Consider the following 17,912-nt stretch of genomic DNA (forward strand, 5'->3'; position numbering starts at 1 on the left):
TATAACGTATATCGTTATGTACTAATACGTTATAACGTATATCGTTATATACTATAACCTTATAACGTATGACGTTATATACTGTATCGTTATAACGTATAACGTTATATACTATTAGGTAGTAGCGTATAAGGTTATATAGTGTTACGTTATAACGTATAACGTTATATACGGTTAGGTACTAACGTATAACGTTAAACAGTGTTACATTATAACGTATAACGTTATATACAAATACGTACTAACGTATAACGTTAAACAGTGTTACATTATAACGTATAACGTTATATACTATTACGTTATAACGTATAACGTTATGCACTATTACGTTATAACGTATAACGTTATATACTATTAGGTGGTAGCGTATAACGTTATATAGTGATACGTTATAACGAATGACGTTATATACATTAACGTTATAACGTATGACGTTATATACTATAACGTTATAACGTATGACGTTATATGCTATAACGTTATAACGTATAACGTTGCATACTATTACGTTATAACGTATAACGTTATATACTATTAGGTAGTAGCGTATAACGTTATATAGTGTTACGTTATAACGTATAACGTTATATACTATAACGTTATAACGTATGACGTTATATACTGTAGTGTTATAACGCATAACGTTATATACTATTAGGTAGCAGCGTAGAACGTTATATAGTGTTACGTTATAACGCATAACGTTATATAATTTTACGTTATAACGTATGACGTTAGATGCTACAGCGTTATAACGTATAAAGTTATATACTATTACGTTATAACGTACAACGTTATATACTATTACGTTATAACGTATAACGTTATATAGTATTAAGTAGTAGCGTATAACGTTATATAGTGATACGTTATAACGTATAACGTTATATACTATAACGTTCTAACGTATGGCGTTATATACTGCAGCGTTATAACGTATAACGTTATATACTATTAGGTAGTAGAGTAGAACATTATATAGTGTTACGTTATAACGTATAACGTTATATACTATTAGGTGGTAGCGTATAACGTTATATAGTGTTACGTTATAACGAATGACGTTATATACTTTAACGTTATAACGTATGACGTTATATACTATAACGTTGTAACGTATGACGTTATATGCTATAACGTTATAACGTATAACGTTGCATACTATTACGTTATAACGTATGACGTTATATACTATTAGGTAGTTGCGTATTACCTTATATAGTGGTACGTTATAACATATAACGTTGTATACTAATATGTTATAACGAATAACGGTATATACTATAACGTTATAACGTATAACGTTGCATACTATTACGTTATAACGTATAACGTTATATACTATTAGGTAGTAGCGTATAACGTTATATAGTGATACGTTATAACGTATAACGTTATATACTATAACGTTCTAACGTATGGCGTTATATACTGCAGCGTTATAACGTATAACGTTATATACTATTAGGTAGTAGCGTATAGCGTTATATAGTGTTACGTTATAACGTATAACGTTATATACTATAACGTTATAACGTATAACGTTGCATACTATTACGTTAAAACGTATAACGTTATATACTATTAGGTAGTTGCGTAGAACGTTATATAGTGTTACGTTATAACGTATAACGTTATATACTATTACGTTATAACGCATGACGTTATATGCTATAACGTCATAACGTATAACGTTATGTACTATTAGGCAGTAGCGTATAACGTTATTCAGTGTTACGTTACGACGTATATCGTTATGTACTAATACGTTATAACGTATATCGTTATATACTATAACCTTATAACGTATGACGTTATATACTGTATCGTTATAACGTATAACGTTATATACTATTAGGTAGTAGCGTATAAGGTTATATAGTGTTACGTTATAACGTATAACGTTATATACGGTTAGGTACTAACGTATAACGTTATATAGTGATACGTTATAACGTATATCGTTATATACTATAACGTTATAACGTATGACGTTATAAACTGTAGCGTTATAACATATAACGTTATATACTATTAGGTGGTAGCGTAGGACGTTATATAGTGTTACGTTATAACGTATAACGTTATATACTATAACGTTATAACGTGTAACGATTTATACTATTAGGTAGTAGCGTATAACGTTATATAGTGATACGTTATAATGTATAACGTTATATACTATAACGTTATAACGTATGACGTTATATACTGTAACATAATAACGTATAACGTTATATACTATTAGGTAGTAGCGTAGAAGGTTATATAGTGTTTCGTTATAACGTATAACGTTATATACTAATACGTTATAACGTATAACGTTATATACTACTAGGTAGTAGCGTATAACGTCATATAGTGTTACGTTATAACGTATAACGTTATATACTATAACGTTATAACGTATGACGTTATGTACTGTAGCGTTATAACGTATAACGTTATATACTATTAGGTAGTAGCGTAGAACGTTATTTGGTGTTACGTTATAACGTATAACGTTATATACTATTAGGTAGTAGCGTAGAACGTTATATAGTGTTACGTTATAACGTATAACGTTATATACTATTAGGTAGAAGCGTATAACGTTATATAGTGTTACGTTATAACGTATAACGTTATATACTATTACGCAGTAGCGTATAACGTTATATAGTGTTACGTTATAACGTATAACGTTATATACTATTACGTTATAACGTATGACGTTATATGCTATAACGTCATAACGTATAACGTTATGTACTATTAGGCAGTAGCGTATAACGTTATTCAGTGTTACGTTATAACGTATATCGTTATGTACTAATACGTTATAACGTATATCGTTATATACTATAACCTTATAACGTATGACGTTATATACTGTATCGTTATAACGTATAACGTTATATACTATTAGGTAGTAGCGTATAAGGTTATATAGTGTTACGTTATAACGTATAACGTTATATACGGTTAGGTACTAACGTATAACGTTAAACAGTGTTACATTATAACGTATAACGTTATATACAAATACGTACTAACGTATAACGTTAAACAGTGTTACATTATAACGTATAACGTTATATACTATTACGTTATAACGTATAACGTTATGCACTATTACGTTATAACGTATAACGTTATATACTATTAGGTGGTAGCGTATAACGTTATATAGTGATACGTTATAACGAATGACGTTATATACATTAACGTTATAACGTATGACGTTATATACTATAACGTTATAACGTATGACGTTATATGCTATAACGTTATAACGTATAACGTTGCATACTATTACGTTATAACGTATAACGTTATATACTATTAGGTAGTAGCGTATAACGTTATATAGTGTTACGTTATAACGTATAACGTTATATACTATAACGTTATAACGTATGACGTTATATACTGTAGTGTTATAACGCATAACGTTATATACTATTAGGTAGCAGCGTAGAACGTTATATAGTGTTACGTTATAACGCATAACGTTATATAATTTTACGTTATAACGTATGACGTTAGATGCTACAGCGTTATAACGTATAAAGTTATATACTATTACGTTATAACGTACAACGTTATATACTATTACGTTATAACGTATAACGTTATATAGTATTAAGTAGTAGCGTATAACGTTATATAGTGATACGTTATAACGTATAACGTTATATACTATAACGTTCTAACGTATGGCGTTATATACTGCAGCGTTATAACGTATAACGTTATATACTATTAGGTAGTAGAGTAGAACATTATATAGTGTTACGTTATAACGTATAACGTTATATACTATTAGGTGGTAGCGTATAACGTTATATAGTGTTACGTTATAACGAATGACGTTATATACTTTAACGTTATAACGTATGACGTTATATACTATAACGTTGTAACGTATGACGTTATATGCTATAACGTTATAACGTATAACGTTGCATACTATTACGTTATAACGTATGACGTTATATACTATTAGGTAGTTGCGTATTACCTTATATAGTGGTACGTTATAACATATAACGTTGTATACTAATATGTTATAACGAATAACGGTATATACTATAACGTTATAACGTATAACGTTGCATACTATTACGTTATAACGTATAACGTTATATACTATTAGGTAGTAGCGTATAACGTTATATAGTGATACGTTATAACGTATAACGTTATATACTATAACGTTCTAACGTATGGCGTTATATACTGCAGCGTTATAACGTATAACGTTATATACTATTAGGTAGTAGCGTATAGCGTTATATAGTGTTACGTTATAACGTATAACGTTATATACTATAACGTTATAACGTATAACGTTGCATACTATTACGTTAAAACGTATAACGTTATATACTATTAGGTAGTTGCGTAGAACGTTATATAGTGTTACGTTATAACGTATAACGTTATATACTATTACGTTATAACGTATGACGTTATATGCTATAACGTCATAACGTATAACGTTATGTACTATTAGGCAGTAGCGTATAACGTTATTCAGTGTTACGTTACGACGTATATCGTTATGTACTAATACGTTATAACGTATATCGTTATATACTATAACCTTATAACGTATGACGTTATATACTGTATCGTTATAACGTATAACGTTATATACTATTAGGTAGTAGCGTATAAGGTTATATAGTGTTACGTTATAACGTATAACGTTATATACGGTTAGGTACTAACGTATAACGTTATATAGTGATACGTTATAACGTATATCGTTATATACTATAACGTTATAACGTATGACGTTATAAACTGTAGCGTTATAACATATAACGTTATATACTATTAGGTGGTAGCGTAGGACGTTATATAGTGTTACGTTATAACGTATAACGTTATATACTATAACGTTATAACGTGTAACGATTTATACTATTAGGTAGTAGCGTATAACGTTATATAGTGATACGTTATAATGTATAACGTTATATACTATAACGTTATAACGTATGACGTTATATACTGTAACATAATAACGTATAACGTTATATACTATTAGGTAGTAGCGTAGAAGGTTATATAGTGTTTCGTTATAACGTATAACGTTATATACTAATACGTTATAACGTATAACGTTATATACTACTAGGTAGTAGCGTATAACGTCATATAGTGTTACGTTATAACGTATAACGTTATATACTATAACGTTATAACGTATGACGTTATGTACTGTAGCGTTATAACGTATAACGTTATATACTATTAGGTAGTAGCGTAGAACGTTATTTGGTGTTACGTTATAACGTATAACGTTATATACTATTAGGTAGTAGCGTAGAACGTTATATAGTGTTACGTTATAACGTATAACGTTATATACTATTAGGTAGAAGCGTATAACGTTATATAGTGTTACGTTATAACGTATAACGTTATATACTATTACGCAGTAGCGTATAACGTTATATAGTGTTACGTTATAACGTATAACGTTATATACTATTACGTTATAACGTATGACGTTATATGCTATAACGTCATAACGTATAACGTTATGTACTATTAGGCAGTAGCGTATAACGTTATTCAGTGTTTCGTTATAACGTATATCGTTATGTACTAATACGTTATAACGTATATCGTTATATACTATAACCTTATAACGTATGACGTTATATACTGTATCGTTATAACGTATAACGTTATATACTATTAGGTAGTAGCGTATAAGGTTATATAGTGTTACGTTATAACGTATAACGTTATATACGGTTAGGTACTAACGTATAACGTTAAACAGTGTTACATTATAACGTATAACGTTATATACAAATACGTACTAACGTATAACGTTAAACAGTGTTACATTATAACGTATAACGTTATATACTATTACGTTATAACGTATAACGTTATGCACTATTACGTTATAACGTATAACGTTATATACTATTAGGTGGTAGCGTATAACGTTATATAGTGATACGTTATAACGTATAACGTTATATACTATAACGTTCTAACGTATGGCGTTATATACTGCAGCGTTATAACGTATAACGTTATATACTATTAGGTAGTAGAGTAGAACATTATATAGTGTTACGTTATAACGTACAACGTTATATACTATTAGGTGGTATCGTAGGACGTTATATAGTGTTACGTTATAACGTATAACGTTATATACTATAACGTTATAACGTGTAACGATTTATACTATTAGGTAGTAGCGTATAACGTTATATAGTGATACGTTATAATGTATAACGTTATATACTATAACGTTATAACGTATGACGTTATATACTGTAACATAATAACGTATAACGTTATATACTATTAGGTAGTAGCGTAGAAGGTTATATAGTGTTTCGTTATAACGTATAACGTTATATACTAATACGTTATAACGTATAACGTTATATACTACTAGGTAGTAGCGTATAACGTCATATAGTGTTACGTTATAACGTATAACGTTATATACTATAACGTTATAACGTATGACGTTATGTACTGTAGCGTTATAACGTATAACGTTATATACTATTAGGTAGTAGCGTAGAACGTTATTTGGTGTTACGTTATAACGTATAACGTTATATACTATTAGGTAGTAGCGTAGAACGTTATATAGTGTTACGTTATAACGTATAACGTTATATACTATTAGGTAGAAGCGTATAACGTTATATAGTGTTACGTTATAACGTATAACGTTATATACTATTACGCCGTAGCGTATAACGTTATATAGTGTTACGTTATAACGTATAACGTTATATACTATTACGTTATAACGTATGACGTTATATGCTATAACGTCATAACGTATAACGTTATGTACTATTAGGCAGTAGCGTATAACGTTATTCAGTGTTACGTTATAACGTATATCGTTATGTACTAATACGTTATAACGTATATCGTTATATACTATAACCTTATAACGTATGACGTTATATACTGTATCGTTATAACGTATAACGTTATATACTATTAGGTAGTAGCGTATAAGGTTATATAGTGTTACGTTATAACGTATAACGTTATATACGGTTAGGTACTAACGTATAACGTTAAACAGTGTTACATTATAACGTATAACGTTATATACAAATACGTACTAACGTATAACGTTAAACAGTGTTACATTATAACGTATAACGTTATATACTATTACGTTATAACGTATAACGTTATGCACTATTACGTTATAACGTATAACGTTATATACTATTAGGTGGTAGCGTATAACGTTATATAGTGATACGTTATAACGAATGACGTTATATACTTTAACGTTATAACGTATGACGTTATATACTATAACGTTATAACGTATGACGTTATATGCTATAACGTTATAACGTATAACGTTGCATACTATTACGTTATAACGTATAACGTTATATACTATTAGGTAGTAGCGTATAACGTTATATAGTGTTACGTTATAACGTATAACGTTATATACTATAACGTTATAACGTATGACGTTATATACTGTAGTGTTATAACGCATAACGTTATATACTATTAGGTAGCAGCGTAGAACGTTATATAGTGTTACGTTATAACGCATAACGTTATATAATTTTACGTTATAACGTATGACGTTAGATGCTACAGCGTTATAACGTATAAAGTTATATACTATTACGTTATAACGTACAACGTTATATACTATTACGTTATAACGTATAACGTTATATAGTATTAAGTAGTAGCGTATAACGTTATATAGTGATACGTTATAACGTATAACGTTATATACTATAACGTTCTAACGTATGGCGTTATATACTGCAGCGTTATAACGTATAACGTTATATACTATTAGGTAGTAGAGTAGAACATTATATAGTGTTACCTTATAACGTATAACGTTATATACTATTAGGTGGTAGCGTATAACGTTATATAGTGTTACGTTATAACGAATGACGTTATATACTTTAACGTTATAACGTATGACGTTATATACTATAACGTTGTAACGTATGACGTTATATGCTATAACGTTATAACGTATAACGTTGCATACTATTACGTTATAACGTATGACGTTATATACTATTAGGTAGTTGCGTATTACCTTATATAGTGGTACGTTATAACATATAACGTTGTATACTAATATGTTATAACGAATAACGGTATATACTATAACGTTATAACGTATAACGTTATATAGTGTTACGTTATAACGTATAACGTTATATACTATTATGTTATAACGTATGACGTTATATGCTATAATGTCATAACGTATAACGTTATGTACTATTAGGCAGTAGCGTATAACGTTATTCAGTGTTACGTTACGACGTATATCGTTATGTACTAATACGTTATAACGTATATCGTTATATACTATAACCTTATAACGTATGACGTTATATACTGTATCGTTATAACGTATAACGTTATATACTATTAGGTAGTAGCGTATAAGGTTATATAGTGTTACGTTATAACGTATAACGTTATATACGGTTAGGTACTAACGTATAACGTTATATAGTGATACGTTATAACGTATAACGTTATATACTATAACGTTATAACGTATGGCGTTATATACTGCAGCGTTATAACGTATAACGTTATATACTATTAGGTAGTAGAGTAGAACATTATATAGTGTTACGTTATAACGTATAACGTTATATACTATTAGGTGGTAGCGTATAACGTTATATAGTGTTACGTTATAACGAATGACGTTATATACTTTAACGTTATAACGTATGACGTTATATACTATAACGTTGTAACGTATGACGTTATATGCTATAACGTTATAACGTATAACGTTGCATACTATTACGTTATAACGTATGACGTTATATACTATTAGGTAGTTGCGTATTACCTTATATAGTGGTACGTTATAACATATAACGTTGTATACTAATATGTTATAACGAATAACGGTATATACTATAACGTTATAACGTATAACGTTATATAGTGTTACGTTATAACGTATAACGTTATATACTATTAGGTAGTAGCGTATAGCGTTATATAGTGTTACGTTATAACGTATAACGTTATATACTATAGCGTTATAACGTATAACGTTGCATACTATTACGTTAAAACGTATAACGTTATATACTATTAGGTAGTTGCGTAGAACGTTATATAGTGTTACGTTATAACGTATAACGTTATATACTATTACGTTATAACGTATGACGTTATATGCTATAACGTCATAACGTATAACGTTATGTACTATTAGGCAGTAGCGTATAACGTTATTCAGTGTTACGTTACGACGTATATCGTTATGTACTAATACGTTATAACGTATATCGTTATATACTATAACCTTATAACGTATGACGTTATATACTGTATCGTTATAACGTATAACGTTATATACTATTAGGTAGTAGCGTATAAGGTTATATAGTGTTACGTTATAACGTATAACGTTATATACGGTTAGGTACTAACGTATAACGTTATGTAGTGATACGTTATAACGTATAACGTTATATACTATAACGTTATAACGTATGGCGTTATATACTTCAGCGTTATAACGTATAACGTTATATACTATTAGGTAGTAGAGTGGAACATTATATAGTGTTACGTTATAACGTATAACGTTATATACTATTAGGTGGTAGCGTATAACGTTTTATAGTGTTACGTTATAACGAATGACGTTATATACTTTAACGTTATAACGTATGACGTTATATACTATAACGTTATAACGTATGACGTTATATGCTATAACGTTATAACGTATAACGTTGCATACTATTACGTTATAACGCATAACGTTATATACTATTAGGTAGTAGCGTATAACGTTATATACTATTAGGTAGTAGCGTAGAACGTTATATAGTGTTACGTTATAACGCATAACGTTACATAATTTTACGTTATAACGTATAACGTTATATACTATTGGGTAGTAGCGTATAACGTTATATAGTGTTACGTTATACCGTATAACGTTATATACTATATCGTTATAACGTATGACGTTATATACTGTAGCGTTATAACGAATAACGTTATATACTATTAGGTAGTAGCGTATAACGTTATATACTATTAGGTAGCAGCGTAGAACGTTATATAGTGTTACGTTATAACGTATAACGTTATATACTATAACTTTATAACGTATGACGTTAGATGCTACAACGTTATAACGTATAACGATATATACTATTACGTTATAACGTACAACGTTATATACTACTACGTTATAACGTATAACGTTATATACTATTAAGTAGTAGCGTATAACGTTATATAGTGATACGTTATAACGTATAACGTTATATACTATAACGTTATAACGTATGGCGTTATATACTGCAGCGTTATAACGTATAACGTTATATACTATTAGGTAGTAGAGTGGAACATTATATAGTGTTACGTTATAACGTATAACGTTATATACTATTAGGTGGTAGCGTATAACGTTATATAGTGTTACGTTATAACGAATGACGTTATATACTTTAACGTTATAACGTATGACGTTATATACTATAACGTTATAACGTATGACGTTATATGCTATAACGTTATAACGTATAACGTTGCATACTATTACGTTATAACGTATAACGTTATATACTATTAGGTAGTAGCGTATAACGTTATATAGTGTTACGTTATAACGTATAACGTTATATACTATAACGTTATAACGTATTACGTTATATACTGTAGTGTTATAACGCATAACGTTATATACTATTAGGTAGCAGCGTAGAACGTTATATAGTGTTACGTTATAACGCATAACGTTATATAATTTTACGTTATAACGTATAACGTTATATACTATAGGGTAGTAGCGTATAACGTTATATAGTGTTACGTTATAACGTATAACGTTATATACTATATCGTTATAACGTATGACGTTATAGACTGTAGCGTTATAACGAATAACATTATATACTATTAGGTAGTAGCGTAGAACGTTATATAGTGTTACGTTATAACGTATAACGTTATATACTATTAGGTAGCAGCGTAGAACGTTATATAGTGTTACATTATAACGTATAACGTTATATACTATAACGTTATAACGTATGACGTTAGATGCTACAACGTTATAACGTATGACGTTATATACTATTACGTTATAACGTACAACGTTATATACTATTACGTTATAACGTATAACGTTATATACTATTAAGTAGTAGCGTATAACGTTATATAGTGATACGTTATAACGTACAACGTTATATACTATAACGTTATAACGTATGGCGTTATATACTGCAGCGTTATAACGTATAACGTTATATACTATTAGGTAGTAGAGTAGAACATTATATAGTGTTACGTTATATCGTATAACGTTATATACTATTAGGTGGTAGCGTATAACGTTATATAGTGTTACGTTATAACGAATGACGTTATATACTTTAACGTTATAACGTATGACGTTATATACTATAACGTTATAACGTATGACGTTATATGCTATAACGTTATAACGTATAACGTTGCATACTATTACGTTATAACGTATAACGTTATATACTATTAGGTAGTAGCGTATAACGTTATATAGTGTTACGTTATAACGTATAACGTTATATACTATAACGTTATAACGTATGACGTTATATACTGTAGTGTTATAACGCATAACGTTATATACTATTAGGTAGCAGCGTAGAACGTTATATAGTGTTACGTTATAACGCATAACGTTATATAATTTCACGTTATAACGTATAACGTTATATACTATTGGGTAGTAGCGTATAACGTTATATAGTGTTACGTTATAACGTATAACGTTATATACTATATCGTTATAACGTATGACGTTATATACTGTAGCGTTATAACGAATAACGTTATATAGTTATTAGGTAGTAGCGTAGAACGTTATGTAGTGTTACGTTATAACGTATAACGTTATATACTATTAGGTAGCAGCGTAGAACGTTATATAGTGTTACGTTATAACGTATAACGTTATATACTATAACGTTATAACGTATGACGTTAGATGCTACAGCGTTATAACGTATAACGTTATATACTATTACGTTATAACGTACAACGTTATATACTATTACGTTATAACGTATAACGTTATATAGTATTAAGTAGTAGCGTATAACGTTATATAGTGATACGTTATAACGTATAACGTTATATACTATAACGTTATAACGTATGGCGTTATATACTGCAGCGTTATAACGTATAACGTTATATACTATTAGGTAGTAGAGTAGAACATTATATAGTGTTACGTTATAACGTATAACGTTATATACTATTAGGTGGTAGCGTATAACGTTATATAGTGTTACGTTATAACGAATGACGTTATATACTTTAACGTTATAACGTATGACGTTATATACTATAACGTTATAACGTATGACGTTATATGCTATAACGTTATAACGTATAACGTTGCATACTATTACGTTATAACGTATGACGTTATATACTATTAGGTAGTTGCGTATTACCTTATATAGTGGTACGTTATAACATATAACGTTGTATACTAATATGTTATAACGAATAACGGTATATACTATAACGTTATAACGTATAACGTTATATAGTGTTACGTTATAACGTATAACGTTATATACTATAACCTTATAACGTATGACGTTATATACTGTATCGTTAAAACGTATAACGTTATATACTATTAGGTAGTAGCGTATAAGGTTATATAGTGTTACGTTATAACGTATAACGTTATATACGGTTAGGTACTAACGTATAACGTTATATAGTTTTACATTATAACGTATAACGTTATATACTATTATGTTATAACGCATGACGTTATATACAATAAAGTTATATACTATTACGTTATAACGCATAACGTTATATACAATAACGTTATAACGTATGACGTTATATACTGTAGCGTTATAACGTATTACGTTATATACTATTAGGTAGTTGCGTATAACCTTATATAGTGATACGTTATAACGTATAACGTTATATACTAATATGTTATAACGAATAACGGTATATACTATAACGCTATAACGTATATCGTTATATAGTCTTACGTTATAACGTATAACGTTATATACTATTACGTTCTGACGTATAACGTTATATACTATTAGGTAGTAGAGTAGAACGTTATATAGTGTTATGTTATAACGTATAACCTTATATACTATACATTATAACGTATAACGTTATATACTGTTATGTACTATCGTATAACGTTAAATAGTGTTACGTTATAACAAATAACGTTATATACTACAACGTTATAACGTATGACGTTATATACTGTAGCGTTATAACATATAACGTTATATACTATTAAGTGGTAGCGTAGAACGTTATATAGTGTTACGTTATAACGTATAACGTTATATACTATAACGTTATAACGTGTAACGATTTATACTATTAGGTAGTAGCGTATAACGTTATACAGTGATACGTTATAATATATAACGTTGTATACTATAACGTTATAACGTATGACGCTATATACTGTAACGTAATAACGTATAACGTTATATACTAGTAGGTAGTAGCGTAGAACGTTATATAGTGTTTCGTTATAACGTATAACGTTATGTACTATTAGGTAGTAGCGTATAACGTTATATAGTGTTAGGTTATAACGTATAACGTTATATACTATAACGATATAACGTATGACGTTACATACTGTAGCGTTATAACGAATAACGTTATATACTATTAGGTAGTAGCGTAGAACGTTATTTAGTGTTACGTTATAACGTATAACGTTATATACTATTAGGTAGTAGCGTATAACGTTATATAGTGTTAGGTTATAACGTATAACGTTATATACTATAACGATATAACGTATGACGTTATATACTATAACGTTATAACGTATGACGTTATATGCTATAACGTTATAACGTATAACGTTGCATACTATTACGTTATAACGTATAACGTTATATACAATTAGGTAGTAGCGTATAACGTTATATACTATTAGGTAGTAGCGTATAGCGTTATATAGTGTTACGTTATATCGTATAACGTTATATACTATAACGTTATAACGTATAACGTTGCATACTATTACGTTAAAACGTATAACGTTATATACTATTAGGTAGTTGCGTAGAACGTTATATTGTTTTTCGTTATAACGTATATACTATTAGGTAGTAGCGTATAACGTTATATAGTGTTAGGTTATAACGTATAACGTTATGTACTATAACGTTATAACGTATGACGTTATATGCTATAACGTTATAACGTATAACGTTGCATACTATTACGTTATAACGTATAACGTTATATACTATTAGGCAGTATCGTATAACGTTATATACTATTAGGTAGTAGCGTAGAACGTTATATAGTGTTACGTTATAACGTATAACGTTATATACTATTAGGCAGAAGCGTATAACGTTATATAGTGTTACGTTATAACGTATAACGTTATATACTATTGTTACGTTTCGCTATCCAAATTTTGAAATTTTAAACAATGTAGTAGTCGCTGCCACCAGAAACAGTCTAAGGACTGTTTCAATTAGATATTTCTTGTTAGATTATGTAGCGTTGATCGGAGTTTAGGCCACTGGTCAACAATCTCCACGTTTCGGCTAACCTGCTATGCGCAGGAATACTAGCACGGGAGAGGATTGTTTGGAATAAACAATTATATTATAAATAATTATTACAGGCTGAATTAATGACGAATTATACTAATCATTGATATTATTTATTATTTTAATTATTAGTTATTAATAATAATTAAAGTTAACTCACCTGACGTTGGTCTCCGCTGATGAACGGGCAGGCCGCTGGGGTGATTCCGGTTTTACAAAGATCGACACTTCTATAATTTTTCGTTTTAATCTTTATTTAATTTGAACAGTGTAAACAACAGTGTGTCCGGACGTGTTTAACAATTCGAAATTCTAACACAAAAACTTGAGCCAACTATTGTTTTGATTCTAACTGTCTAATAACAATTATTTTATAATTCGAACTGACTAATAACATTTATATCTCGTAATTCTTAAACTCAAACTGGAACGAACAATTATTCTCTAATCGTAACTTAAATTCTAATTAAATCAACTGAACGAATTCTCTTAAATCAACTCAACTTAAATCAGACTCACTCAAATTCAATTGAACGACTAACAATTATTCTCCTTATTTTCGCTAAATTCTCCTGAACCAACTAATCACAATTGCTCTATCCTATTTCTTTATTCTAACTGAATTACTCTTCTTTAATTTCGTTAAATTCTCCCGAACGCTAACAATTTCTCTGACTATATTCTAACTGAACCAACTAATGGCAGTTACTCTCTTTTCACAATCACTCTGATTGTTCTAACTGAACCACTAACAATTAATCGCTAACGCTAACGCTAACAATTAATCTGACTCTTCTTTATTTTTCGCTAAATTCTCCCGAACGCTAACAATTTCTCTGACTATATTCTAACTGAACCAACTAATGGCAGTTACTCTCTTTTCACAATTACTCTGATTGTTCTAACTGAACCACTAACAATTAATCGCTAACGCTAACGCTAACAATTAATCTGACTCTTCTTTATTTTTCGCTAAATTCTCCCGAACGCTAACAATTACTCTCTTCTATTCCTTTATTCAACTGACCCGCTAACAATTACTCCCTTCTATTCCTTTATTCAACTGACCCGCTAACAATTACTCTCCTTATTTTCGCTAAATTCTCCTGAACCAACTAATCACAATTGCTCTATCCTATTTCTTTATTCTAACTGAATTACTCTTCTTTAATTTCGTTAAATTCTCCCGAACGCTAACAATTTCTCTGACTATATTCTAACTGAACCAACTAATGGCAGTTACTCTCTTTTCACAATTACTCTGATTGTTCTAACTGAACCACTAACAATTAATCGCTAACGCTAACGCTAACAATTAATCTGACTCTTCTTTATTTTTCGCTAAATTCTCCCGAACGCTAACAATTACTCTCTTCTATTCCTTTATTCAACTGACCCGCTAACAATTACTCTCTTCTATTCCTTTATTCAACTGACCCGCTAACAATTACTCTGATTTGAATTGTGTCGCTACGCTTTTTATAATGACATCCCCAATGGGATGACAGTCACGTGACAGTTCGTTCCGGTGGGAATCGCAATGCTGCAGGTTTTTAGAGTTTCCATGAGAGAACGTGGATTTTGATGATTACAGGTTATGTTGAGTGATGGATACAAAAGCGTCCGCGCCTGTGCGAACTGTGTGAGTATGTGTTTTTAGTATTCTATCTCGTTTCGCATGTTGTTTGTTTCCTTAAACTTGTGAATTTGTTTTAGCGCAAGAGGAAGAAGATATGTGAATGGTACGAGATGACGTGATCGACGTGCGTGTGTGAATATGTGCGAGGGATGATGCTGAAGTGGCGGTTTTCCATCCAAATAGGCACAGTGGCACCTTCGTTGGCGTCGTGTCCTGATGATCTTTTGACAATTTGGTTTTATTTGACAATATGAGATATATTTTGCTCCTTGTAGATTTATATGTCCATATTTGCTATATATTAAATCGTGTATATTTTATATTACCTTCTTGTTATTAGGTTATTAGTTGTGTAACTCCAGTTTCTGATCTATGGAAAGTGGTGAAACGTCTTCACGAAATACAATTTCATTCGTTTTCCTCCCTTGCATTGGCACGCTGTGAGTGGTGTCGACTTCCAGATGAGGTTTGTGCATCTTGATTATTATGCATTTAATGATAGATACTTTGTCAGAGGTTCCCATGCGGATTGTCTCGGTGTGTATCTTGTTATGATTTCTTTTATTTAGTTCATCCTGCTTCTTTCGTGTTTTATTCACTGCATATGATATTTCAGTGCAAGAAGAAGAAGAATTGTAAAGAATCCGTAAGTGGCCCTAGAAGACGCAGTCATCGTGTGAGGTGTTGTCGGCAGGAACGAAGAGTCGAAGTTGTTGAAGAAGTCGTGTGACATTTGTATTGTTTCCGGTTATATACAACGCTATTTCACATATCTATGTATATATATATATTATTATATTATTATATATTATTATACTAAATCTTCAGTTGGTTTAGTTGAATGTTCAGTAATGTAATTTTTACAAGGTGGTTTTGTATATTAGATGAGTAGTTGTTCGATATAATAATATGTGTATATATATATATACATTTCACAATGTAATTTTCCATTATGTAAAATATATATATGCATATGTATATGTGCGCGTATTGTTATTCTCATTGTTTCTCGGATCGTTAATTGGTTGAATATTCCATAATATGGATTTCGTATATAATTCTCTAGGTTTGTAGAAATGTAAATCTATATATTTATTTCTTTGCGTTTTAATGGTTTAATAACGTATACATACATATATATATATATATATATATTATGAATTTTTCCCAAAGATACGCGTACGCATGTGTATATCTATATATGTGTGTGTCGCAGAGTAATCTTGTATACAATTTTCACTTTTATTAGAATGCTGGTGTAATGTAGTATATTTTATTTCTTTTATATTTTATTAGATTACCAATTATTCAGATTCACGAAGTGGGTCACACACACAGATATGCATACACGTGTGTGTATATACATGTGTTTTCGCAGAGAAATCTCATACATTTGAATCGCGGTTTGTTTTATTTATTGGTTCATTTAATTATTTCATTTTATTTGTATTTTATATGTCATTGCTGATTGGTTGTAGTGTTTCTTCTTATTGATTCATTTATTTCATTTTGATTGTCTGTCGTATAATTCTTTTTATTTTGATTGGTTAGTTATTAGTTAATTTATTATTATTGGTCGTGTTTAATTATTCATAAGTTATTGGTTCGTGGCGTCACGTGCGGAACGCGGGACGTGACACTATTATGCA

The 17,912-nt window shown here is 29.7% G+C and overlaps 1 long non-coding RNA gene across 1 annotated transcript; it reads left to right on the forward strand.

Annotated features, from left to right (window-relative positions):
- The first annotated feature begins 16,048 nt into the window (after positions 1 to 16,048).
- Positions 16,049 to 17,261, forward strand: LOC126923061 (uncharacterized). The gene is made up of 3 exons (XR_007713045.1): positions 16,049 to 16,266; positions 16,341 to 16,729; positions 16,880 to 17,261. It is a non-coding gene; the product is annotated as an uncharacterized LOC126923061 (long non-coding RNA).
- The last annotated feature ends 651 nt before the right edge of the window (positions 17,262 to 17,912 follow it).

Source organism: Bombus affinis, chromosome 2 (assembly GCF_024516045.1).
Source record: "Bombus affinis isolate iyBomAffi1 chromosome 2, iyBomAffi1.2, whole genome shotgun sequence".
Taxonomy (NCBI): Eukaryota; Metazoa; Arthropoda; class Insecta; order Hymenoptera; family Apidae; genus Bombus; species Bombus affinis.